At 45.1% G+C, this 25042-nt stretch overlaps 1 protein-coding gene across 1 annotated transcript in view; it reads right to left on the bottom strand.

Annotated features, from left to right (window-relative positions):
* The window catches only part of LTK (leukocyte receptor tyrosine kinase), a 334656-nt gene extending 314974 nt beyond the window's left edge, over positions 1-19682 (bottom strand). Inside the window, exons 1-3 of the mRNA XM_068254290.1 lie at positions 19597-19682; positions 8007-8113; positions 7171-7236 (exon numbers count right to left, since the gene is read on the bottom strand). The gene's annotated coding sequence lies outside the window, so the exon portion shown is untranslated. The remainder of the gene's footprint in view (positions 1-7170; positions 7237-8006; positions 8114-19596) is intronic.
* Between the last annotated feature and the right edge of the window lie 5360 nt (positions 19683-25042).

Below are 25042 nucleotides of genomic sequence, written 5' to 3' on the forward strand. Positions count from 1 at the left end.
CTGTTATGTTTACTTATGTGCAATTTTAACAATACAGATTCTCTTTAAACGGAATCCGAGGTGTGAGACCTATAGGTGCTGCCATAATTATTTTTTTTTAAACAATACTAGTTGCCTGGCAGTCCTGCTGATCTTTCTGGTCATTAGGGTCTAAATCACACACCTGAAACAAGCATGCAACTAATTTTTTGAAACAAATTACCCAAGAGAAACTTGACCAATGGGTCTAGTCAAGTTGACATACTAGAATATACAGACTAACCAGCAAGCTCATGGTGAACCAGAACTCATTGGAGAGAGGTGCCTGGCTGTTCTACTGACCACATATGCTATTGCTCCGTTATTGCCTGATGAAGCGGGATCAAACCTGTGAAACGCGTTGCATATTTGGAGTTCATAAATAAAATATATTGACTGTCTTTACTACAGTCGTTGTGTGTCTACTTGGAGGAGGTAAGTCCACCACTACCTCCTCTATTTCTATTCTATGGAAACAGTGCTCAACAACCCACATATTAATACACAAGATTACACATTTAAAAAAGTCCACAACACCCTCAATAGGTGTGATCCACAGGTATCCAGTTAATAGTCCAACCAATAATTCTTCATATACAGTTCATAGCAGTAATGATATATTCTCACCAGAACAATAGGCCAACCACTAACGATTAGCAATTGCGTTTTTGGACCATGCCAGCACACGAACTCCTCCACTGATATAGGACTCCTCAGATGTGTGTATACATGTCATATGAAAGAGAGACACAGCATAGTGTGATACCGTTTACAGAGCATACACTCTCCAGCACCACCAGTGCTCCCACTCCACTCACGGGTCACCCTAAAGTGCCTCCACCAACTATGCACTCAAGCCTCTCACCAGATAATATGGCCGACCCTTCACAGACCAGCAGCTCTAGCTTGTTGTGATGACTTTCTCTTGTGTCAGCAAAGAAATGATCTAGGGCTCAAATAGGTGTACCATAGCGTAATTCCATTTAATAAAATATATTAAAAAGAGCAAGTGCACTTACAAACATCCAGTTAAAATGCGCATATAAAACAATCCTCGAGGTGATCCAGCGTCTGACCGGCTCCTACAGCGCCGCCCGACTAGTTTCGTCACTTGGACTCATCAGGAGCTTAGCTAATAGGAGACTGCAGACGCTTTTAAACAGTTTCCACATCACATGACCATATGATTCAGTGAGCGCCATTCGCTGAGCTCTTTAGCTCGTTTCTAACCTCACTGTCTATTGGCTCTACTGTGTGTGTTATCAGGCACTACATTACCCATCATTCCCTAGGATCAGATCTATCCCAGGCTCTCCAATTGGGTGGTTAGGGTCACAAGCCCCTCAGGGCTCCACCCCTCCAAATTCCGCCCTAAAATCCGGATTTCCATAACTCCTATCAGACAGACTACAAATGGCAGCATGTTGAACGGATTTCCGCATGAAACAAGCATGCAACTAATCTTTTGAAACAAATTACCCAAGAGAAACTTGACCAATGGGTCTAGTCAAGTTGACATACTAGAATATACAGACTAACCAGCAAGCTCATGGTGAACCAGAACTCATTGGAGAGAGGTGCCTGGCTGTTCTACTGACCACATATGCTATTGCTCCGTTATTGCCTGATGAAGTGGGATCAAACCTGTGAAACGCGTTGCATATTTGGAGTTCATAAATAAAATATATTGACTGTCTTTACTACAGTCGTTGTGTGTCTACTTGGAGGAGGTAAGTCCACCACTACCTCCTCTATTTAGCAAGAATTTGTTTTTTTAAGCTCATTTAGCTTCCTTTTATCCTTTTGGCGCCTCTGTTCTCCTGCAGAACTCATTGCTGAATTATCGCAAATTCTTTCTGTTTTAAGAAAGCAAACTCTTGTTTTTCTTAGTATTTTAGTAAGGGGGCTTTTAGGACCATTGTAGCCCCTCACACACTCAGTTCTGGGTCACCATGAGCTTGTTGGTTAGTCTGTACCTCTGGGTGTTACAAGTCCTACTCTATAGAGCCAAATTAATCCACGCCATGCACTGATGAAGATCAAACAATCCGAAACAGTTTGTATGCATGTTGGATTATTATGGCTCTGTACAAATTACCAAGCTGACACATCATTGCATTCCAGCGGTTCTGGAGGTGTGTTTAGCTTCTAAGGGCACCAATGGTTAATTTGCATATATTTAGCAATGATGCACTGGGGGACATCTCAAGCTCACTCCAACCTGAATTATCGCAAATTCTTTCTGTTTTAAGAAAGCAAACTCTTGTTTTCCTTAGTATACTAGAATATGTAGAAGTGATCCCCTTATGTGTCCCCTTTTAAGATGCAAATTTTATTTATGGGCAAACAGGAACAGGGGATGAACTATAGACAAAACCTTGTCATCAACCTCAATATGTAAGTATTGACCCAAATCATTCAATAACCAATGAAAACATCAGTTTATTATAATTTTTTTTTATATTCACATAAATACAAGTGTACAGTATCCGCATAGCCATTACAGCAAAGTCATGATTAAACAGTTTACAAACATTATGCAAAGCTCCCTATAAGGGTACCATGAAACTGGAAATTGTCATGGAAATATCATGCCCACCACTATATAAGTATCATGGAAATCCTCTTTGGGACAAACATATCCTTATATTTAACAGTTTATGTACAGCCGAGGTAAACAATCAATTTTCTCGACGCGTTTCGTGAAACATCGAACAATATAATATTCACTTCTTCAGGACTAATAAATTTCCCGGCAAAGTTTTATCGCGTAATTGGCTTTAATCTAGAATTAAAATGTAACAAACGGAGAATGCTCCATGAATGCAGAGAAAAAAAATGCATCTGTATCATGCATGAAAATAGTGCCCCATATGGCCCACAGGGCAAAGAAGGAATGAATAGAACAATACTGTTATTTTACACTCAAGAGGCAGAATATCAAATATGATTAATGCGTTTTGAAGTAGTCACAAGACCACAGTACCTTTAGAAGGTAAAAAAACAACTAATCTTGTCAGATTTTTGCCATAGACCTCTGATCTGCATGCTTCCTCAGGGTCTATGGCTGAAAGAGGCAGAGGATCAGCTAGACTGCCAGGTAATGTGCTTTATTTAAAAGGAAATAAACATGTCAGCCTCCATATCCCTCTCACCTCAGGTTTCCTTTAAAGAGACTCTTCAACAACAAAAACCTCCCCTGGGGGGTACTCACCTCGGGTGGGGGAAGCCTCCGGATCCTAATGAGGCTTCCCACGCCGTCCTCTGTCCCACGGGGGTCTCGCTGCAGCCCTCCGAACAGCCGGCGACAGAGCCAACTGTAGCTTTAATATTTACCTTTGCTGGCTCCAGCGGGGGCGCTGTGGCGACTTTCGGCACGGAAATAGACGGAAATACCCGATCTCCGTCGGGTCCGCTCTACTGCGCAGGCGCCGGAAACTTGTGCCTGCGCAGTAGAGCAGACCCAACGGCGATCGGGTATTTCCGCCTACTTCGGCGCCGACAGCCATCAGAGCGCCTGCGCAGGAGCCAGGAAGGTAAATATTGCGTCACGGCTGTACGGAGGGCTACAGCGAGACCCCTGAGGGACGGAGGATGGCGTGGGAAGCCTCATTAGGATCCTGAGGCTTCCCCCACCCGAGGTGAGTACCCCCCAGGGGCCGTTTTGTCGTTACAGTTCCTCTTTAAGAGCGGTTTTCTGGCGGCTAAACCAGGAATTTTAATACTCAAAAACACTGTAGGCATACAAATATCGTAAATAAATTACCAGTGGCAGCTGGCACACATTTCTCATGGTTTATCGATTCCCAGATGCAGCATGGTACACATACGAGACCGCTTGACCACACGTGATGCCCTGCAACCTCTTTCCAATATACTAATACATTGGCATGTGAGGAGATTTCACACAAGTGTAATTGTGGAGTGTGTAAAGGCAGTGTTCAAACACCGGCAAAATATCCGTGTAATTTTAGCCCTAATAGTCATGTGCAAGTAACATGTTCGGATTTTACTGCTTGCCTCAATCCCTGGAAGAGAGAGAGTCATGGGAGACAAGCCTGGTTCATGCTGATTAAATTGAAAGAAGAAAATGTGATTGGCTGGCTTTATCTGGCGTAGAATACATGTGGTTTATGGTTTGACGTAAGGACTGCCAATAGAATTGTCTGGGACTCATTAAGCAGTCCTAATTAGTCTTAATGTAATTTTCTTTTGAAGTTTGTTATTGAAGTGCAGTATCAGCTGCCCTTGTCACTTTGTGGACCGGAATTAGATTATAGACTCTTTTCTCTGACCACAAAGATGTAGATATATATATATATATATAGCCGTGTAATAAATGTATGTTGTTTCAGCATCACAAGATTTGGAGATGGAAGATGCAAGATACGTTAAGAAACATAATATGCACCATATAATACAGCACATATCATACAATGATATCTAGTGAGTAAACATGGCCCAATCATGTGAGGCTCATACTTTCTTATTTATGCCCCCATTTAGACATTTTGGGGTTTTAACCATAGTATTAGAGCACACTAAAGTAAAGGGGCCCATACATTACTCAATATTGGGTCCGGATCAGGGGCGTAACTAGAAATCCCCGGGCCCCCCTGCAGAAAAAAATCCGGGACCCCCCCCCCAGGGCCCGCTCAGGGACGCAACATAAGAGGAGAGCGTGGGCGTAGATCGGTGGGGAGGGGGGACATCCCCCCCCCTCACCTCCGGCAGACTGGACACCACGTTCTCCTCAGATGTTGCGACCCCTCCGGGTCCCCCAAAAAGTACCTGAGCGGGCCCTGGGGGGGTCCCGGATTTTTTTTGCAGGGGGGCCCGGGGATTTCTAGTTACGCCCCTGATCAGGACCCAATATTGAGTAAGGAGGTATTCCTTAGCGTCAGAGGTCTCCCATCAGTAAGTGCTTTATGCTACTTCCTGTGTAAACAGGAAGTAACATGAAGCTCTTAGAGATCAGAGACCTCCGGCGCTAGTTAGGTAGGTGTCCAGTCTGCCGCCGCCCACCTGCTGCCCTTATTGATTGCAGGAGGGGGCGCGCTGAGAGGAGAGCCCGAGGTGAGGGAAGGGAGGAATGTCCCCCCTCCCCACCGATCTGCGGCCACGCTCTCCTCTTATGTTGCGACCCCTCCTGCCCCCCAAAAAGGCCCCCCCCCCGCGGGGGCAGGGGTCACATCCCCTAATGTTACGCTGGTGGTCCTGATCGATCTTCCTATTCAATCATTTCTTTGAATCGGAAAAAAATCTTTGTCACAACATGGCAGCCTGATGGATACTTTGATCCATTCAAACGATTTCAGCTGGTAATTGATCAATCGGGAATTCTGGTAAAATGTTAGCCACAAGGGCTTGATTATGTGCGGTATGTGCGATTATGGTGTTCGATATTGTGACAACTTACAGAGGCCCAGTCGGTGTTCCCCCACGTGTAATGTGCGTCATTCCCCCCGAGCTTTCGTCTCACCTCTCTGCTGCCATGACTCCTGGTCTCCTCCGGTGGCCAACGTCACTGTGGGCACCACTACCACGTGGCACTGGTGCATGTGTGACACCACAACATGTGCTGAGCCATATGGTTCCGCTGCTTGTGGTGACGCAGAACACCGGAGGACGCCAGGAGTTGCGCCAGCAGACTTTAAAATACAGCACACACAAGTACAGGAGGGGGAAACTTTACATGGTGGGGGGAGGGGGGCAGCAGGTGGCGAATTCTCAAATCGATTGCAAATTGCTGCGCAGTGTTTGGGTGGGGCAATAGATCCATCTCTGATCAGTTTCAATCAGAGAGGGATCTATCTAATGGTCAATCTTCTACCAGATCAAACAATCTATTGGTACCTTACGTTTTGTATTCAACAGGTTGACTCCCAAAAGAAAGACAATGTCATACTCACGGGTCCCTGCCACATGGTAGTTATCCTTGGGTCTCTGTTCGCGCACGTACGCACAGGAGAGGGCGGCATGTCATCATGCCATTCAGCGTGAAGTGCAAAAGTTTTTGCACATGCGCGTGCGCGCACGGACGTTTCTATGCAGACATTTGTGCGCGTGCGCGTCATTGACAAAAGTATTGTACGTGTGCGCAGTCCAATGCGGACGTTAGTACGCATGCGCAGAGTTTTGGTTTGGCGTCAATGTGGCCTATTTAAACCCAGTGATCCAGCACTCCAGTGCTGTCTGTCAGTGGTGTAGCTTAGGAGCTGTGGGCCCTGATGCAAGTTTTACAATGGGGCCTCCCAAGCACTCTATACATAACAATTAATACGGCGCATCAAAACCTGCCAATGGCAACTACAGTGTCAGAGGTGCAAGAAGGGGATGGGGAGCAGTTTGGTAATGATTACCAATATTAAAACTATCTATAGGAGTGATTATTATGAGCACAGGACCAATAGAGAGCTAATACTGAAGTTAAGGGAGGGCCCCGATGTGGTCGCAACCTTTGAACCCCCTATTGCTACGCCCCTGCTGTCTGTTCATACAGCTTGCCAGCAGTTGTTCCCGTTACTCTGCCAGCTATTATCCTGGTTGATCCCCTGTTATTTGACCTCGGCCTGTTTCCTGATTACGTCTGATCTCCACCTGCCTCGACCCTTTGCCCGTTTCCTCATTTACGATAGTACTCTGCCTGCCTTGACCCTTGGCTTGTCTCCTCGTTTATGATTGAACTCCGCCTGCCCTGACCCCGGATTGTTTGACTACGTTTTTGCCTGCTGATTCTGTACTTCATTGTTCTTATACTCCAAATTGCAGTGTTGCTGTTCTCTGAACCACTGTTAGGACAACCCAGAGCGCAACCTGGTGGGCACTAGGCAGCAAAGTCCTTTCGGCCCCAAAGGGCCGTTGGGTGAAGATCCATGGTCACTTAGACTCTGTGCTCTGGGAAGTCCTCACCTCAGTGGTAAGGTCAACAGTATTCCCTGTGAAGCTTAGAAGACAACAACTGTACAGAAGATTAGCTCTTCTCAAGATCAAGGAAAAAAAGAAAAAGTAATTGGCCCTAATTCAATTAATGTTTCTAATGAGTTTTCTCACAGGAGATACATTTTAATCGTATCTACAAAATACATTTTCAGCACCTGTTTTTTTTTTTTAAGTACCAAAAAGTAAGAAAAGAAGTGATATCACACTTACTTTAAACATTTTCTTGCTTGCTGAGGGCTTAAAAGTTGATTTCCTGATATGGTGTGAAAACATTTCCTGTGACAAAAGTTAAAAGAATGAGGTTTACGTTCACAGTGAATGCCCCCCCCCCTTCCCGATTTGCAGCATGATTATTTTTTTTTGGGGGGGGGGGGGGGGGGTTGTGTATTATTCTTTTCCCCTCTGGTACTAGTTCCATTTATTTTATATAACTTGAAGGAGATTTTTTCACGTATTATTACAATGTAATCCCTTCATAGTAAACACCGAGCAGGGGTGTAACTATAATTCATGTGCCCCCCCCCCCCCAGCAAAACTATGATGGGTTCACCCAATGTTCACACCCTTTCCCTTGAGGTGAGCCTCACAGCCTGGTGGCCCATCTGCTAAGGGTCATAAAACAAGTGTGGTCATAGTAATCTTCACACCCGTAACAAGTGTAGCCATAGAAACCCCTGATCTGAGGGATTCTGGTGTGACTCTTGGTGGTTGCACGCAGCCTCCAAGATTCTAATGATGAGAGGGACCAGGAGCCCAATGATGCAATACAGTTTGCAAAGGATGGTGATAGCAAATTGGAGATGTATCATACTCACAAAGGTGAGTTGCAAGAATTTGCAACCACCGTCAGAGCCTGGGAAATAACCGCCCCCGCTCGGTATTCCAGGTCTGCTGTGCCGGTTCTGGATGGTCGCTCTTCTTGAGATCTTGAAAACCCAAAGTTTACAAAACTAAAACCCTCAAGGGTATATACTAGTCTAAATAACACTATTGGATATAGAACTTATACCACTATAGTATGATAGGTAGGAGTGATTTTGTCTTACCTCCTTCGAAGAACAAACCACATTTAGTAGAAATAATATTTATTCATGCACATAAGACAACGCATTTCACGGGTGCTGGCCCGCTTCCTCAGGTCTATACACAGTGCCTAGAGTAGAAACATACACACATATGTTCTAAATGCTCACTGACCGTAACTATAACTATGCTACGTAATCATTTGTAAATTACAAAATCAATACTAGGTTAAAAATCATACTGTTCATGCTTCAGTATTTTATATAGTCCATATCTGGTGATTCACTGAAGATATGGTTAGCATAGGTGTCATATGGTATCTTAGTATGTATGATACACCATATAACAGAGCTTATAGGATAAACAATTGGGATTCATAAAAGCACATAAAAATACATAATAAACAGTTAAAAAGGGTTTTTTCACATATAAAGCCAGCTGATACAACAGAAGGAGAACAAGGCATATGTATATATACACTCTTATGCACATGTACACATGCATATCCATGTACACACATATAAGGTGTCAAAGTGCTTAGTGCAGAGATGTGTATATATATATATATATATATATATATATATATATATATATATATATATATATATATATATATTTATTATTTAGTATTTATATAGCGCCAACATCTTCCACAGCACTGCACAGAGTATATAGTCTAATCACTAACTGTCCCTCAGAGGAGCTCACAATCTAATCCCTACCAGAGTCCTATGTCTATGTATGTATCACGTAGTATATGTATTGTAGTCTATGGTCAATTGTTAGGGGGGAGCCAATTAAGTTAGCTGTATGTTTTTGGGAGGAAACCCACACAGACACGGGGAGAACATACAAACTCCTTGCAGATGTTGACCTGGCTGGGATTCAAACCAGGGACTTAGCGCTGCAAGGCAAGAGCACTAGCCACTACACCACCGTGCTGCCCAAATATTGTGCAATAACAATAAAATAACCATAAGGATGGATTAATAGGGGTCTAAAAACCACGTTACTCATTAGATAATGTGTATATTTGGTGCCTAAGTTCATTGGGTAGTATATGGGCTAATAATGTGCATCAGATGCAAGTGAATAGGGCAAAGGAGGTGTAATGGCTAATTGGGTAGGATAATGGGATATATAAGTGCCAAGTGCATAGAATATAAATACCTGTGTGCAGAGCCGGGACAATGTCCTTCAGCACCCAAGGCTGAGACAGCAAAGTGCGCCCCTCCATCCCTCCCACCCCAGCCATCACACACTGATTGCTATTAGACTAATAGGTGCCCCAGGGCCCCCAACCTCCCCAACACCTTAATCTCTAGTTATTTGGCTTGCAGTCACTGCTATGTATCCCCTTTTCTTATTTCTTTCTGCTTCAAACACAATTGGTAATGACAGCTGAATGAATTGTGCGCCCCCTCCTACACTGCGCCCTGAGGCTGGAGCCTCTTCAGCCTCTGCCTCGGCCCGGCCCTGCCTGTGTGTGTGAAAACAAAATTGCTCACCTCAGTGGCAGTAGTCACGAGCGTGGTCGCCTCTGTTACGCGATGCTCATGCCACTCTAGCATATAATTAGCCAGTATTTGGCATACTAGTTACCTGGCCCTACAACTTTCAGGTACTGAGCGTCATGTGACCTTGTGACGTGCTGATTATGGATAGGCTGCAGTAGGGAACTAACTTGTGGCCAACATTGTTTTTAGTTCCCTATGCCCTGTTATATGGGGCTACACAAAAATAGCTGCCACGATACTGCCTGGCGCTATTGACGGATATACACGTCAATACAAAACATGCTGTGAACAGTATTGACATGCATACACGTCAATACTCTGCTGCGCTGTATACTAGACCCTTGCTTGACACATTTTGGAAAGTTAAGCCCCGTTAACACCTATAATCGCAAATGCGGGAGTGATTTTCCTGCGATTAACACGGAACAATCACTGGACACTGCGGCGGTTTTGGAGCGATGGTGATTAGTGTGCTTTGCACGCTGATCTCGATCGCGAATCGCAAATTGCCGCCAAACCCCTGCATGCAGCGAGTTTGCGGATATTGCTAACCGCAAACGCGGCAGTGAGAACACTGCCACTTGCTACAATGTGTAGCGGTTTACCATGAGCGGGAATCGTGCGATTCCCGCGCAGGTGTGAATGGGCCCTTACAGGAAAAAAAATTTTAAGAAAATTAATTAGATCAATTTTTGCACAGAAATCCTGGGGAAATTGAAAGCCAGGGAGGGTAAAGTGAACTCCAGACTAAAAATCTACTCAGCAGCACTGAAAAGTCTTGGTGTTTCTTTAACAGTTTCACAGCATCAAAACTTTGTTTTTCTTACGTAATCCTCATTTTTAGCTGCACAGAAGCTAAACTCAGACCATCAAAGAAAACTGCCCGGGCATTTTTCCCCTGATGCTGTGCAAAGCATGATGGGATTTCCTATGTTGTTCTCATTGCCTAGCAACTGGGAGGGGTGATCAGGACACAGGACAGTTGGAACTGTGTCTCATGCTCCCCTGTCACCTCCTTTCAACTAAAAAGATGGCTGCCCTCATGAAATCACAAACATTTGCCTGTTCTTTTAAAACAGGGTGGGTAAGAGATTATATTACCTATCTATTTTAATTAACATAACTAATGTAACATTATGACAGTATGTTTGTTTAGGCTGAAGTTCCTCTTTTAAGGACCATTATCCCCAAGATGGCCACGCGAAGCGAGACGCGCTGAAACATGGGGGGCTGCCGCGCCAACAAACGTGGTGCCTGCAGAGCGCGCAGTAAAATGGGCGTGGCCATGACATTCTATGGGCGGAGATAACGTAATGATGTAACAGCGAGGCATAAGAAAGCAGTGTTTACGCCATGATGTGGTCAAACGAGGATTCGCATCATGGGTGTGCAGAAACTGTGTGATGCTATTTAATAGTATACCGTAACCCCAAAGCAGCAAACATAGCCAACTATGACCATTAAATAATAAATGCAGCAACAGTTACCCCAGACACTACAAAATAAACGCAATGGGCAACATGTCAGCACAAAATAAACGTATTGCGGGCAACATTTCAGCACAAAATAACCGCAATGGGGGGAAAACATGTCAGCACAAAATAAACGCATTGCGGGCAACATTTCAGCACAAAAGAAACGCAATGGGGCAAACATAAAGAAGAAATTCTCCTGCGCTGCCCCCTCACTTGGTATGGGCTATGATGGTTTTAAGGTGCTGCTCCTGGTTGCTGGGTGGTGCCAGTGACCTAAGTGAAACAGTAGAAGAGACAAGAGCGCTCCTTTGGTGTAATACTTTTCTTTACTTAAAATTTCATGCATACAAGTTGCACTTACAGTGTGTTAAATTCAATAGCGCTTCTCAGGCCTGCCAGCCGTCCTCTCCTACCCTGTGTTTGGCCAAAACAACAGGTGCGGTGTCTCCCGACGCGTAGTTGGATTCAGTGGGCGGGGCTTGGTCACGCTGGAGCCGTCTGACGTCACGATGCGTTTCGGCGTTAACCACGCCTTGGTCAGGTGACGCGTCATGACGTCAGACGGCTCCAGCGTGACCAAGCCCCGCCCACCGAATCCAACTCCGCGTCGGGAGACACCGCACCTGTTGTTTTGGCCAAACACAGGGTAGGAGAGGACGGCTGGCAGGCCTGTGAAGCGCTATTGAATTTAACACACTGTAAGTGCAACTTGTATGCGTGAAATTTTAAGTAAAGAAAAGTATTACACCAAAGGAGCGCTCTTGTCTCTTCTAATGGGGCAAACATGTCAGTACAAAATAAACGCATTGCGGGCAAACATGTCAGTACAAAATAAATGCATTATGGGCAGCATTTCAGCACAAAATAAATGCATTGCGGGCAACATGTCAGCACAAAATAAACGTACTGCGGGCAAACATGTCAGCACAAAAAACGCAATGGGGGCAAACATGTCAGCACAAGATAAACGCAATGGGGGCAAACATGTCAGCACAAAATAAAGGCAATGGGGGCAAACATGTCAGCACAAATTAAACGCAATGGGGGCAAACATGTCAGCACAAATTAAACGCAATGGGGGCAAACATGTCAGCACAAAAACGCAATGGGGGCAAACATGTCAGCACAAATTAAATGCAATGGGGGCAAACATGTCAGCACAAAAACGCCATGGGGGCAAACATGTCAGCACAAGACAAACGCAATGGGGGCAAACATGTCAGCACAAATTAAACGCAATGGGGGCAAACATGTCAGCACTAATTAGGCCCCGTTCACACTTGCGTTTTGGCATGCAAACGGACCGGATCCGGATCGTATCAGGACCTGATCCGGATCGGAACCGTACGGTCCGTTTACATCAGGACTGCTTCAGGCTGCCATCCGGATCCGTGGGGGGAAAAAACCAAAAAAACAAAATACCCTAAAATTTGTTGGGGTCTGCAGAAGGTGCACCTGGTGCACCTGTAGAATCAGGTCCTCCGCTGTAGGCCTCACCTCCACCTCCGACATACTGCCAAAAAAGCTCCAGCACTGCTGCTCCACTCCAGATATGCTGGGCCCATGTGTCCCCATCCGAAATGGCCGCTATGATACGCATAGGAAGTGGGGTAGAACGTCCGGTGTTGTCTCCAGTGTGTTCTGTGCTTCCGTTTCCCATTGGTTTTCTATATCCGGATGGTGCAGTCAGGCTCTAGTCCGGGTGCGTGGGCCAGATGAGCCGGACCAAAAAATAGCGCATGTTGGAAAAGTGTCCAGAGTCCGGATCCGGTCCGGCTCCGTACTGTACGGAACGTACGTATGTGAACGTCTGCATAGCCTTTGCAGTGCTATGCGGAACGTACGTTCCGTTTGTACAGTATACGGTCCGGATCCGATCAGGCGGATCCGGACAGGGAACGCTAATGTGAACCGGGCCTTAAACGCAATGGGGGCAAACATGTCAGCACAAATTAAACGCAAAGGGGGCAAACATGTCAGCACAAAAACGCAATGGGGGCAAACATGTCAGCACAAGATAAACGCAATGGGGGCAAACATGTCAGCACAAATTAAATGCAATGGGGGCAAACATGTCAGCACAACTTAAACGCAATGGGGGCAAACATGTCAGCACAAAAACACAATGGGGGCAAACATGTCAGTACAAAATAAATACAATGGGGGCAAACATGTCAGCACAAAAATGCAATGGGGGCAAACATGTCAGTACAAAATAAATGCAATGGGGGCAAACATGTCAGCATAAAAACGCAATGGGGGCACATTTCACCTGGAAAAAAAAGCATGTACTCAACTGACAGAAGTCCTCTCACCGGCCTCTGGTGTGTGTGCAGCTCCCCGGGCTCACAGGCACTCAGTCTCAGGCAAAGCAGGGCTACGGCAAGATGGTGTCTGGAGGCGGAGCCCTGTACTGGAGACACAAATAGTCTCCAGTACAGGGCTCCGCCTCCGGACGCCATCTTGCCGTAGCTCTGCTCTGCCTGCGCCTGCCGGAGGACAATGCAGGCTGCTGGAGCGGGGCTGCGGGGAATGAACTAGCACAGCATCTATGAGACGTTGCGGCTAGTTCATGTACGGTGACCAGAGTCCCGAGGCTGGGACGTCCCGCTGCTGAAAGCGGGACGTTTCCGGGACCTCATGCAGCCTGGGACAGCGCCCCCCGAAGGCGAGATGCGTCCCGGGTAAAGCGGGACGTATGGTCACCGTACATAACAGCTTTCTGGTCAGCACACTGTTAACCACTTCAGGACCACAGTCTTTCTACCCCTTAAGGACCAGGCACTTTTTTCCATTCAGACCACTGCAGCTTTCACGGTTTATTGCTCGCTCATACAACCTACCACCTAAATGAATTTTACCTCCTTTTCTTGTCACTAATAAAGCTTTCTTTTGGTGCTATTTGATTGCTCCTGCGATTTTTACTTTTTATTATATTCATCAAAAAAGACATGAATTTTGGCAAAAAAATTTTTTTAACTTTCTGTGCTGACATTTTTCAAATAAAGTAAAATTTCTGTATACATGCAGCGCGAAAAATGTGGACAAACATGTTTTTGATTAAAAAAAACCCCCATTCAGTGTATATTTATTGGTTTGGGTAAAAGTTATAGCGTTTACAAACTATGGTGCCAAAAGTGAATTTTCCCATTTTCAAGCATCTCTGACTTTTCTGCGCACCTGTCAGGTTTCATGAGGGGCTAAAATTCCAGGATAGTACAAATACCCCCCAAATGACCCCATTTTGGAAAGAAGACATCCCAAAGTATTCAGTGAGAGGCATGGTGAGTTCATAGAAGATTTTATTTTTTGTCACAAGTTAGCGGAAAATGACACTGTCTGACAAAAAAAAGAAAAAAAAAAGTTTCCATTTCTTCTAACTTGCGACAAAAAAAAAATGAAATCTGCCACGGACTCACTATGCTCCTCTCTGAATACCTTGAAGTGTCTACTTTCCAAAATGGGGTCATTTGTGGGGTGTGTTCACTGTCCTGGCATTTTGGGGGGTGCCTAATTGTAAGCACCCCTGTAAAGCCTAAAGATGCTCATTGGACTTTTGGCCCCTTAGCGCAGTTAGGCTGCAAAAAAGTGCCACACATGTGGTATTGCCGTACTCAGGAGAAGTAGTATAATGTGTTTTGGGGTGTATTTTTACACATACCCATGCTGGGTGGGAGAAATATCTCCATAAATGACAATTGTTTTATTTTTTTTACACACAATTGTCTATTTATAGAGATATTTCTCCCACTCAGCATGGGTATGTGGAAAAATACACCCCAAAACACATTATACTACTTCTCCTGAGTACGGCGATACCACATGTGTGGCACTTTTTTGCACCCTAACTGCGCTAAGGGGCCCAAAGTTCAATGAGTACCTTTAGGATTTCACAGGTCATTTTGAGAAATTTCGTTTCAAGACTACTCCTCACGGTTTAGGGCCCCTAAAATGCCAGGACAGTATAGGAACCCCACAAATTACCCCATTTTAGAAAGAAGACACCCCAAGGTATTCCGTTAGGAGGATGGTGAGTTCATAGAAGATTTTTTTTTTTGTCACAAGTTAGCGGAAATTGATTTTAATTGTTTTTTTCACAAAGTGTCATTTTCCGCTAACTTGTGACAAAAAATAAAATCTTCTATGAACTCACCATACTCCTAACGGAATACCTTGGGGTGTCTTCTTTCTAAAATGGGGTCATTTGTGGGGTTCCTATACTGCCCTGGCATTTTAGGGGCCCTAAACCGTGAGGAGTAGTCTTGAAACCAAATGTCGCAAAATGACCTGTGAAATCCTAAAGGTACTCATTGGACTTTGGGCCTCTTAGCGCACTTAGGGTGCAAAAAAGTGCCACACATGTGGTACCGCCGTACTCAGGAGAAGTAGTATAATGTGTTTTGGGGTGTATTTTTACACATACCCATGCTGGGTGGGAGAAATATCTCTGTAAATGACAATTGTTTGATTTTTTTTACTCACAATTGTCCTTTTACAGAGATATTTCTCCCACCCAGCATGGGTATGTGTAAAAATACACCCCAAAACACAATATACTACTTCTTCTGAGTACGGCGATACCACATGTGTGACACTTTTTTGCAACCTAGGTGCGCTAAGGGGCCTAACGTCCTATTCACAGGTCATTTTGAGGCCTTTGGATTCTAGACTACTGCTCACGGTTTAGGGCCCCTAAAATGCCAGGGCAGTATAGGAACCCCACAAGTGACCCCATTTTAGAAAGAAGACACCCCAAGGTATTCTGTTAAGAGTATGGTGAGTTCATAGAAGATTTTTTTTTTGTCACAAGTTAGCGGAAAATGACACTTTGTGAAAAACAAAACAATACATATCAATTTCCGCTAACTTGTGACAAAAAAAATCTTCTATGAACTCATCATACACCTAACAGAATACCTTGGGGTGTCTTCTTTCTAAAATGGGGTCACTTGTGGGGTTCCTATACTGCCCTGGCATTTTAGGGGCCCTAAACCGTGAGGAGTAGTCTTGAACCCAAATGTCTCAAAATGACCTGTGAAATCCTAAAGGTACTCATTGGACTTTGGGCCCCTTAGCACAGTTAGGTTGCAAAAAAGTGTCACACATGTGGTATCGCCATACTCAGAAGAAGTAGTATAATGTGTTTTGTGGTGTATTTTTACATATAACCATGCTGGGTGGGAGAAATATCTCTGTGAATGACACATTTTTGATTTTTTTACACACAATTGTCCATTTACAGAGAGATTTCTCCCACCCAGCATGGGTATGTGTAAAAATACACCACAAAACACATTATACTACTTCTCCTGAGTATGGCGATACCACATGTGTGACACTTTTTTGCAGCCTAGGTGCGCTAAGGGGCCCAACGTCCTATTCACAGGTCATTTTGAGGCATTTGTTTTCTAGACTACTCCTCACGGTTTAGGGCCCCTAAAATGCCAGGGCAGTATAGGAACCCCACAAGTGACCCCATTTTAGAAAGAAGACACCCCAAGGTATTCCGTTAGGGGTATGGTGAGTTCATAGAAGATTTTATTTTTTGTCACAAGTTAGTGAAAAATGACACTTTGTGAAATAAACAATAAAAATCTAATTTCCGCTAACTTTTGACAAAAAATAAAATCTTCTATGAACTCATCATACACCTAACAGAATACCTTGGGGTGTCTTCTTTCTAAAATGGGGTCACTTGTGGGGTTCCTATACTGCCCTGGCATTTTACGGGCCCAAAACTGTGAGTAGTCTGGAAACCAAATTTCTCAAAATGACTGATCAGGGGTATAAGCATCTGCAAATTTTGATGACAGGTGGTCTATGAGGGGGCAAATTTTGTGGAACCGGTCATAAGCAGGGTGGCCTCTTAGATGACAGGATGTTTTGGGCCTGATCTGATGGATAGGAGTGCTAGGGGGTGACAGGAGGTGATTGATGGGTGTCTCAGGGGGCGGTTAGAGGGGAAAATAGATGCAATCAATGCACTGGGGAGGTGATCGGAAGGGGGTCTGAGGGGGACCTGAGGGTTTGGCCGAGTGATCAGGAGCCCACACGGGGCAAATTAGGGCCTGATCTGATGGGTAGGTGTGCTAGGGGGTGACAGGAGGTGATTGATGGGTGTCTCAAGGTGTGATTAGAGGGGGGAAATAGATGCAAGCAATGCACTAGCGAGGTGATCAGGGCTGGGGTCTGAGGACGTTCTGAGGTGTGGGCGGGTGATTGGGTGCCCGCAAGGGGCAGATTAGGGTCTAATCTGATGGGTAACCGTGACAGGTGGTGATAGGGGGTGATTGATGGGTAATTAGTGGGTGTTTAGAGGAGAGAAGAGATGTAAACACTGCACTTGGGAGGTGATCTGATGTCGGATCTGCGGGCGATCTATTGGTGTGGGTGGGTGATCAGATTGCCCGCAAGGGGCAGGTTAGGGGCTGATTGATGGGTGGCAGTGACAGGGGGTGATTGATGGGTGGCAGTGACAGGGGGTGATTGATAGGTGATTGACAGGTGATCAGTGGGTTATTACAGGGAATAACAGATGTAAATATTGCACTGGCGAATTGATAAAGGGGGGTCTGAGGGCAATCTGAGCGTGTGGGCGGGTGATTGGGTGCCCGCAAGGGGTAGATTAGGGTCTAATCTGATGGGTAACAGTGACAGGTGGTGATAGGGGGTGATTGATAGGTGATTGATGGGTAATTAGTGGGTGTTTAGAGGAGAGAATAGATGTAAACAATGGATTTGGGAGGTGATCTGATGTCGGATCTGCGGGCGATCTATTGGTGTGGGTGGGTGATCAGATTGCCCGCAAGGGGCAGGTTAGGGGCTGATTGATGGGTAGCAGTGACAGGGGGTGATTGACTGGTGATTGACGGGTGATTGACAGGTGATTGACAGGTGATCAGGGGGGATAGATGCATACAGTACACAGGGGGGGGGTCTGGGGAGAATCTGAGGGGTGGGGGGGGTGATCAGGAGGGGGCAATGGGCAGGGGGGGGGGATAAAAAAAAAATAGCGTTGACAGATAGTGACAGGGAGTGATTGATGGGTGATTAGGGGGGTGACTGGGTGCAAACAGTGGTCTGGGGGGTGGGCAGGGGGGGGGGTCTGAGGGGTGCTGTGGGCGATCAGGGGGCAGGGGGGGGGAAATCAGTGTGCTTGGGTGCAGACTAGGGTGGCTGCAGCCTGCCCTGGTGGTCCCTCGGACACTGGGACCACCAGGGCAGGAGGCAGCCAGTATAATAGGCTTTGTATACATTACAAAGCCTATTATACAATGTAAATGCGGCGATCCGGGTGCTAGTAACCCACCGGCGCTTCCGAACGGCCGGCGGGTTACTACGAGCGGTGGGCGGAGCCAGTCCCCGGCAGCTGATCGCGTCACGAATGACGCGATCGCCGCATAACCACTCCCGCAGCCGCCCCCGCCGATGGGCGTATTGCGGTCGTTTGGGCCCGGACTTTGCCGCCGCCCATCGGCTGGGGGCGGTCCTCAAGTGGTTAAACTGTAATATTGCCCACTTGAGCCATAGGAAAACATGGACATTACCTTGCACATTCAGTTGTAACTGAAAGCAGCTGATACAGTGTATAACTGACAGAAACTGGTATATTTCAGTTCTGACAAAATATTATCAGAACTGGAAGGGATCGCTGCCTCGATTGATCATTTCTGACGCGTCCGATACTCTGCCGGATCGATTCCTTGCTCGATACCGGCGGGCAGAACAAAAGAATAAACGAGCGGAAGATAAGAAGCCGCCCGCGGGGACGAGCGGGAATCGATCCGGGGACGCGCCGGAATCTACCGTGCGGCTCAATTACACGGTACAAACGTACCATGTATTCCCAGCATGAGGGACAGTTAGTGACAAGACAATATACTTTGTACAACGCTGTGTAATATGTTGTCGCTATATAAATACTAAAATAAATAAATGACTACCTTTACGGCTGCATAAATATTATAAGTGTTCGCAACAGACTATGGCCTCAATTCACTAAGCTTTATCAAACACTTTATCGAATGTCTGATAATTTACCTCATGAGTAAAATCTAATTTTGAATTCACTAAGGTGTTATAGGTTTATTGAACATTTTATCGATAAAACATTCGATAAATCTATAACACCTTAGTGAATTCAAAATTAGATTTTACTCATGAGGTAAATAATTAAAAGTTCGACAAAGTGTTCGATAAAGCTTAGTGAATTGAGGCCAATATCGAATTTATAATAATAACAATGCATCTGGGCTAAAAGTGGCACATAAAGAAGAAATGAACATTAATTTGGGATTTTTTGAACCATATTCTGTAAACCCACTAGGCCACAGTCTGAGTACTTTACTGCAAGCTGAATTATAGGAATCCAAAAGTGGGCATGCATGAAAAGCATCAGTTCTTCTTCTGACACAGGTTTTAAAGTGTCGCTGCCAGGAGTGTAACTACAAATCATGTCCCACAGCAAAACTTTGATGGGGCTCCCTAATGTTTACACCCTTTCTCTTGTCAGCCCCTTGTGACCCTCCCAGCCTTGGGGCCCATATTGCAACGGTCATAGAGCAAGTGTGGTGATCATAATCTTCACACCCATAACAAGTGTAGTTTACTCACAAAAACACCTGATCTGAAGGATGGACCTATCAGCGGGAGTAGTGTGGCCCCCTCACAGCTCTGGGCCCCCTGCCATTGCAGGGACTGCTCTCCTGTAGCTACGCCCCTGGTTGCTGCAGACCCAGAAATAAAGGAAGTGCCTTAGCAGCCCTGTAGAGGCCTAGCAGTCTCACCTGCCTGAATAAATAGCAATTTCCTGTCAGGCATTGCTCAGTTCCTGTATGTGCAGAAGCCCCACCCCTTTCCCAGCCAGCACTGGTTCACACATGCTCTGAGACGTATGCAAGCTTAGCGTGCTTCTTCAACACCTACAAGTCATAAATGCTCTGAAATATTCTTAAAATTGACCAAGTCAGCATGTAAACATGTGTTCAGTATCTTCCTGAAGGGGCTATTATATTGTTGTAATGTAAGATACAACAGAGCATTCATCCAGTCCTTTCTCATCTGATACTAAAGACAAAAGGCCTGTGCTCACACCATTTAGAGACTATATATCTGGCACCATGTGGTAGGAGGGGGTGTGACCATGCAATTCAACTTTAAAAAATGAAGTTAACCCTCTGCTCACGCCTATATTATAACTAACACTAATAACTTCATAAAAACTGCTTTCTGCTCCACTAAATATACACTGTATAAGCTGAAGAGCAAAAATTTGCACTATTATTATTTATTGTATTTGTAAAGTGCCAACATATTAAGTAGCGCTGCACAGTAGATAAATGGGTTAACAGGGCCGGATTTAAGCCAAGGCCGCCTAGGCCATAGCCTAGGGCACCACAGGAGCAAGGGCACCAAAGCAGCAGGCTTAACTGGTGCAGCATTTGCAAGCTTGCAAATGATGCAATGCAGGGAGGTCATGGCGAGCGCCTGACCGCGGTACTCTGCTGCTAACCACCTGTGCAGCAGTCACCTTGCTCTCTGTGCACGTTTGCATTGTGGCCTGCGGCTACAGACTTGGGCAGCATTGGAGACGGAGGGGAAGAGGAAGCTTCTGCACTGGAAACGAGCGGAGAAATGAGTGACAGTGATGGCTTCTGTGGTGCGAAGGCAAGCTTGCTACCTATACTAAAAGGGGGGTGGAAAAAGTAAGGAATTAAGGGAGTCCTCAGGCTACCTATACTAGAGGGAAAGGGGGAGGGGCCATCTCGCTACCTATACTGAAGGGGGAAGAGTACAAATCTGGCCCTGAGCACATCTAGTGTGAAACGGCTGTCAGACCCCACGTTCTGTGCCCAGCACCCACTGCGCTACCCCCCTCCACTGATGCACTGTAGGAGAATAATCTACGAATAATTCTAGCAGGACTCTGAACATTGTATTATCCTGCCGCAAGTGATGTCACAGTTGAACCTGTACCAATAAACCTAACAGCAGTGCTGGACGTTTTGCTGTTAAACTTCCGATGGTTGTTGCATCTTGGACATTATCCTGAGCATGCTGGCTGGTACTAGCAGAGGGGGTGGTTTATGTTGGCTGTTGCTGCTGCTGCTATGAGACAGGAGATCCCACACCCTGCTGTGCATTATACACAGGAGGACCGATAGTGCCGACACAGATTCATTCCTCCTTGTTGTTATACCAATATAATCACTGAATGAACAGATCGACCTGACAATTGATACATCGATCGTTTCTTTTTATTGTCCCGTTAATGAATTTAACATGTAACTCAGTGCCAAGGTGTAGCTACTTCATGGGGGCCCCCAGCAAAACTTTGATGAGGCCCCACGAATGCCTCACACCCCTTCCCTTGCCTCCCCTTGGTGCCCTTTATGACCTTGGGGCCCATCTTACAAGGGTCATAAAACAAGTGTGGCCACCGTGATCTTCACACCCATAACAAGTGTAGCCACAAATGCACCTGATCTGAAGTAGAAACAATTCAAGGTCGGTCGGCACACCAATTCAAGTTCCCAAGCACATTTATTGAATGCACAGCATGACAATTGTTTCGGGGCCGCAGAGGGTCCCCTTCATCAGATAAGTGCAGACATAATGTTTCGGGGCCGCAGAGGGTCCCCTTCATCAGATAAGTGCAGACTAATATGTCTGCACTTATCTGATGAAGGGGACCCTCTGCGGCCCCGAAACAATTGTCATGCTGTGCATTCAATAAATGTGCTTGGGAACTTGAATTGGTGTGCCGACCGACCTTGAATTGTTTGTACTGAACTGATGTTGCTTCTACATCAAGGTTGAGCACCCAACTATTCACGGCAAGGTGTGCCAATCCTAAATCTGTTACCGTACTGATCTGAAGTAGAGTCGGCTTTATCGGAGAAAGAGAAGGTTAGTAGTTGGGGGCCGCCCACAATCTCTGCCTCTACATTCTGATATTATTGCAATAAAAGGCTTAGTAGCTATAATTATTGCTTCATTTTTCTTCATAATTATGCTGATTAATTCTCGCCTGATCATGGAGTGTGACATTTTAATTGTTTTTTACATTTTGTGCTGATCCCCGTATTGAAATAAATATATTGTTATGCCTTTGCCAATAGAGTGGTGCTGTATCTATGGGCAATATTCTGTTTCCTCTATAGCTTTCAGCCAACCTCTGATTTTTTTTTTTTTGGGGCCTCCTAATAGGCCTGATTTAGAAGCACGTAGAGCTGTAGCCACTGTTTCAATGTTTTATATCTACCAAGCTGAGATGAAGAATTTCGACTTAGGCCACATACACACATCAGACCATAGTCTTTTGAAAATGAAAGATCACAGACCAAATTTACTCCATTCCATGTAATATGAGAGCCATACCTACACAGTCTATTCTATGGAGCTGAACTCCCCATCAGAAAAAAATCTTTGCAAGATGCTGCACACAAACATGCTGCACACGGGCTCGATTCACAAAGCGGTGCTAACCCAGTTAGAGACTTTAGGCATGATAACCATTGCACCACTCTGGTGAAAAGCCAGTTTAGGTGTGATAAGTTTAGGCATGATAAGTTTAGGTGTGATAAGTTTATGCATGCTAAGTTTAGATAAGTTTAGATCGCTTGCAAAGTCCCGCACGCAAAGCAGCGCCATTAAACTTTATACGAAGTGCACCAGACTTTGCTAGCGTAAAACTTTTGATCAGCTGTGCACTGCGGTTCTAACGCAGTTGGCGCTTAAACTTATCATGCCTAAACTTATCACACCTAAACTTATCATGCCTAAACTTATCACACCTAAACTTATCACACCTAAACTTATCATGCCTAAACTGAGTTTAGGCATGATAAAGGGCTTTTCACCAGGGTGCTAACTGTTAGCACCGCTTTGTGAATCAGGCCCAAAAGATCTGTAGCTGCAAAAGATCTGTTCCTGCCAAAAATCCATTCCTGCAAATTGCAATGATAGTCTATGAGATCTGCAGATCATCATACACACATGATTTAACTGACATTCATCTGCAGATCAGATCCGCCAGGATGGATTTTCAGATCTGCGGATGATTGCTTGATCTGCAGATGAATGTCAGTTAAATCATGTGTGTATGATGATCTGCAGATCTCATAGACTATCATTGCGATTTGCAGGAATGGATTTTTGGCAGGAACAGATCTTTTGCAGATACTGATCTTTTGTGTCTGTACAGCATCTGTGTGTGCAGCAGCCTGCAAAGATTTTTTCTGATGTGGAGTTCAGCTCCATAGAATAGACTGTGTAGGTATGGCTCTCATACTGCATGAAAGGTGGTAAGATTGGTCTGTGATCTTTCATTTTCCAAAGACTATAGTCTGATGTGTGTATGCACCTTTAGGGACATTAGAGCCCGTTTCCACTATAGCGCATCTGCATGTGTTTCCTGCATGCAGATTCGCATAGACAATACAAGTGGAAGGGCCTGTTTCCACTTGTCAGGATTTCTGAGCGTTTTTCTGTGCAGAAAAAATCTGCACGGTAGACCCCGCAGAATTTGCATACTGCACACCGCTATGCGAATCGCATACAATGTATTTTATAGGAAAATCGCATGCGGCTTTGGTATGCGAATTTTACCGCGAATTCACATACGATTTCGCATGAAAGCAATGTAAAAGCACACAGGCACTGACATGGTTAAATTTGCATACACATTAACCTATGCGAAATCATATGCGAATTTTAGGTAAAATTCGCATGTGATTTCGCACCCGCATGCAAATTCGTCAGAGGGGAATCCGCGACGATTCCGTACAGCACAAGTGGAAACGGGCCCTTTAACCTTATTTTTAAAGTTATAAAACTTGGCACACTATGGCAAGCATTAATACTTACATTTTATTTTGTAACCTTTTCGCAGCCACACATAGTACAACTATAAGTGCACTGCAGGGCCACATTTTTCCTGCTGCTGGGGCCTTCCCAGCCTGGCAGGCTATGCAGAGTTGTCATAGTTACCTGTCCGTACGCTGGCTTGGTTTTCTTCTCTTCCTCCACCCCTGGCGCTGCAATCCCAACATGTCTTCTGGATGACGATCACATAATATGACATGTGATCGGGGACCAGAGGATGGTATCAGCATTGCAGCATTGCCTGGTGGTGAAGAGACTCTTCCATCACCCGTCTTTTGCCACTGGGTAGCGCTGTAAGACTGACACCATCCTCGAGGCCTCGATGAAGTCATATGACATTTGACCGGAACAGGATGTCGGGAGTGCAGCACCCCCGCAGATGGAGAAGAGGAGAAGAAAGCCAAGTCAGCGTCGACAGGAAACAATGACAGCCAGGTTTAAAGCGGTCCTGAACTCAGAACTTCCTCTCTGATCTAAAACATAAGCAACAGCATAATAACCTTTAAAGAAAACATTTATTTGCTACAGCTGATACAAAACCTGCAATGACTCTGCAGTATGTCTACTTCCTGCTTTCATGGAAGCATACATAGGGTTAACATCCTGAGTATACAAATTAGCTGCTTTGCTGATTACATTTGTGATTAGTCACAGATAAGGGGGAATTAGACAGACTAAACTCTCTAAATACATACATGGTGTATTTCTCTCTGTTTTCCTTCTGTCCTGTACAAGAGTTCAGGTCCACTTTAACCCCTCCCCTGCTGCCCTGCCCCATGTTGTCTAAAACGAGACAATTTAAGGAAGGCTGTGAAAAGGTAAATATCAATTTCCATAACATGTTCATGCAGTATTTTGTAGTGTAGCATCTGATGACAATATAGTATTAGGTCATAGAAAGGACATAAATGAGGAGGTAAAGGGTTGACATGTTTCGCACTCGTATGCTTTGTCAAGGTTTAAATATCTTTTATGGTTTGCTAATAAATGCAATGCATCAGATCACAAAGCAAGATAATGGCGGTGTGTTAACTGCAGAAAAAGCACAGGGAGTTTATAAAACATTTTTATTAATTCACATCTTTGGCACATATGCAATAATACCAGCATGTTCCTCTGTCCTTGTACGGGGGCCAAGTGTGACCAAAGCCAACATGCAGTTAATACTAGACAATTAACTAT

Source organism: Hyperolius riggenbachi, chromosome 9 (assembly GCF_040937935.1).
Source record: "Hyperolius riggenbachi isolate aHypRig1 chromosome 9, aHypRig1.pri, whole genome shotgun sequence".
Classification (NCBI taxonomy): Eukaryota; Metazoa; Chordata; class Amphibia; order Anura; family Hyperoliidae; genus Hyperolius; species Hyperolius riggenbachi.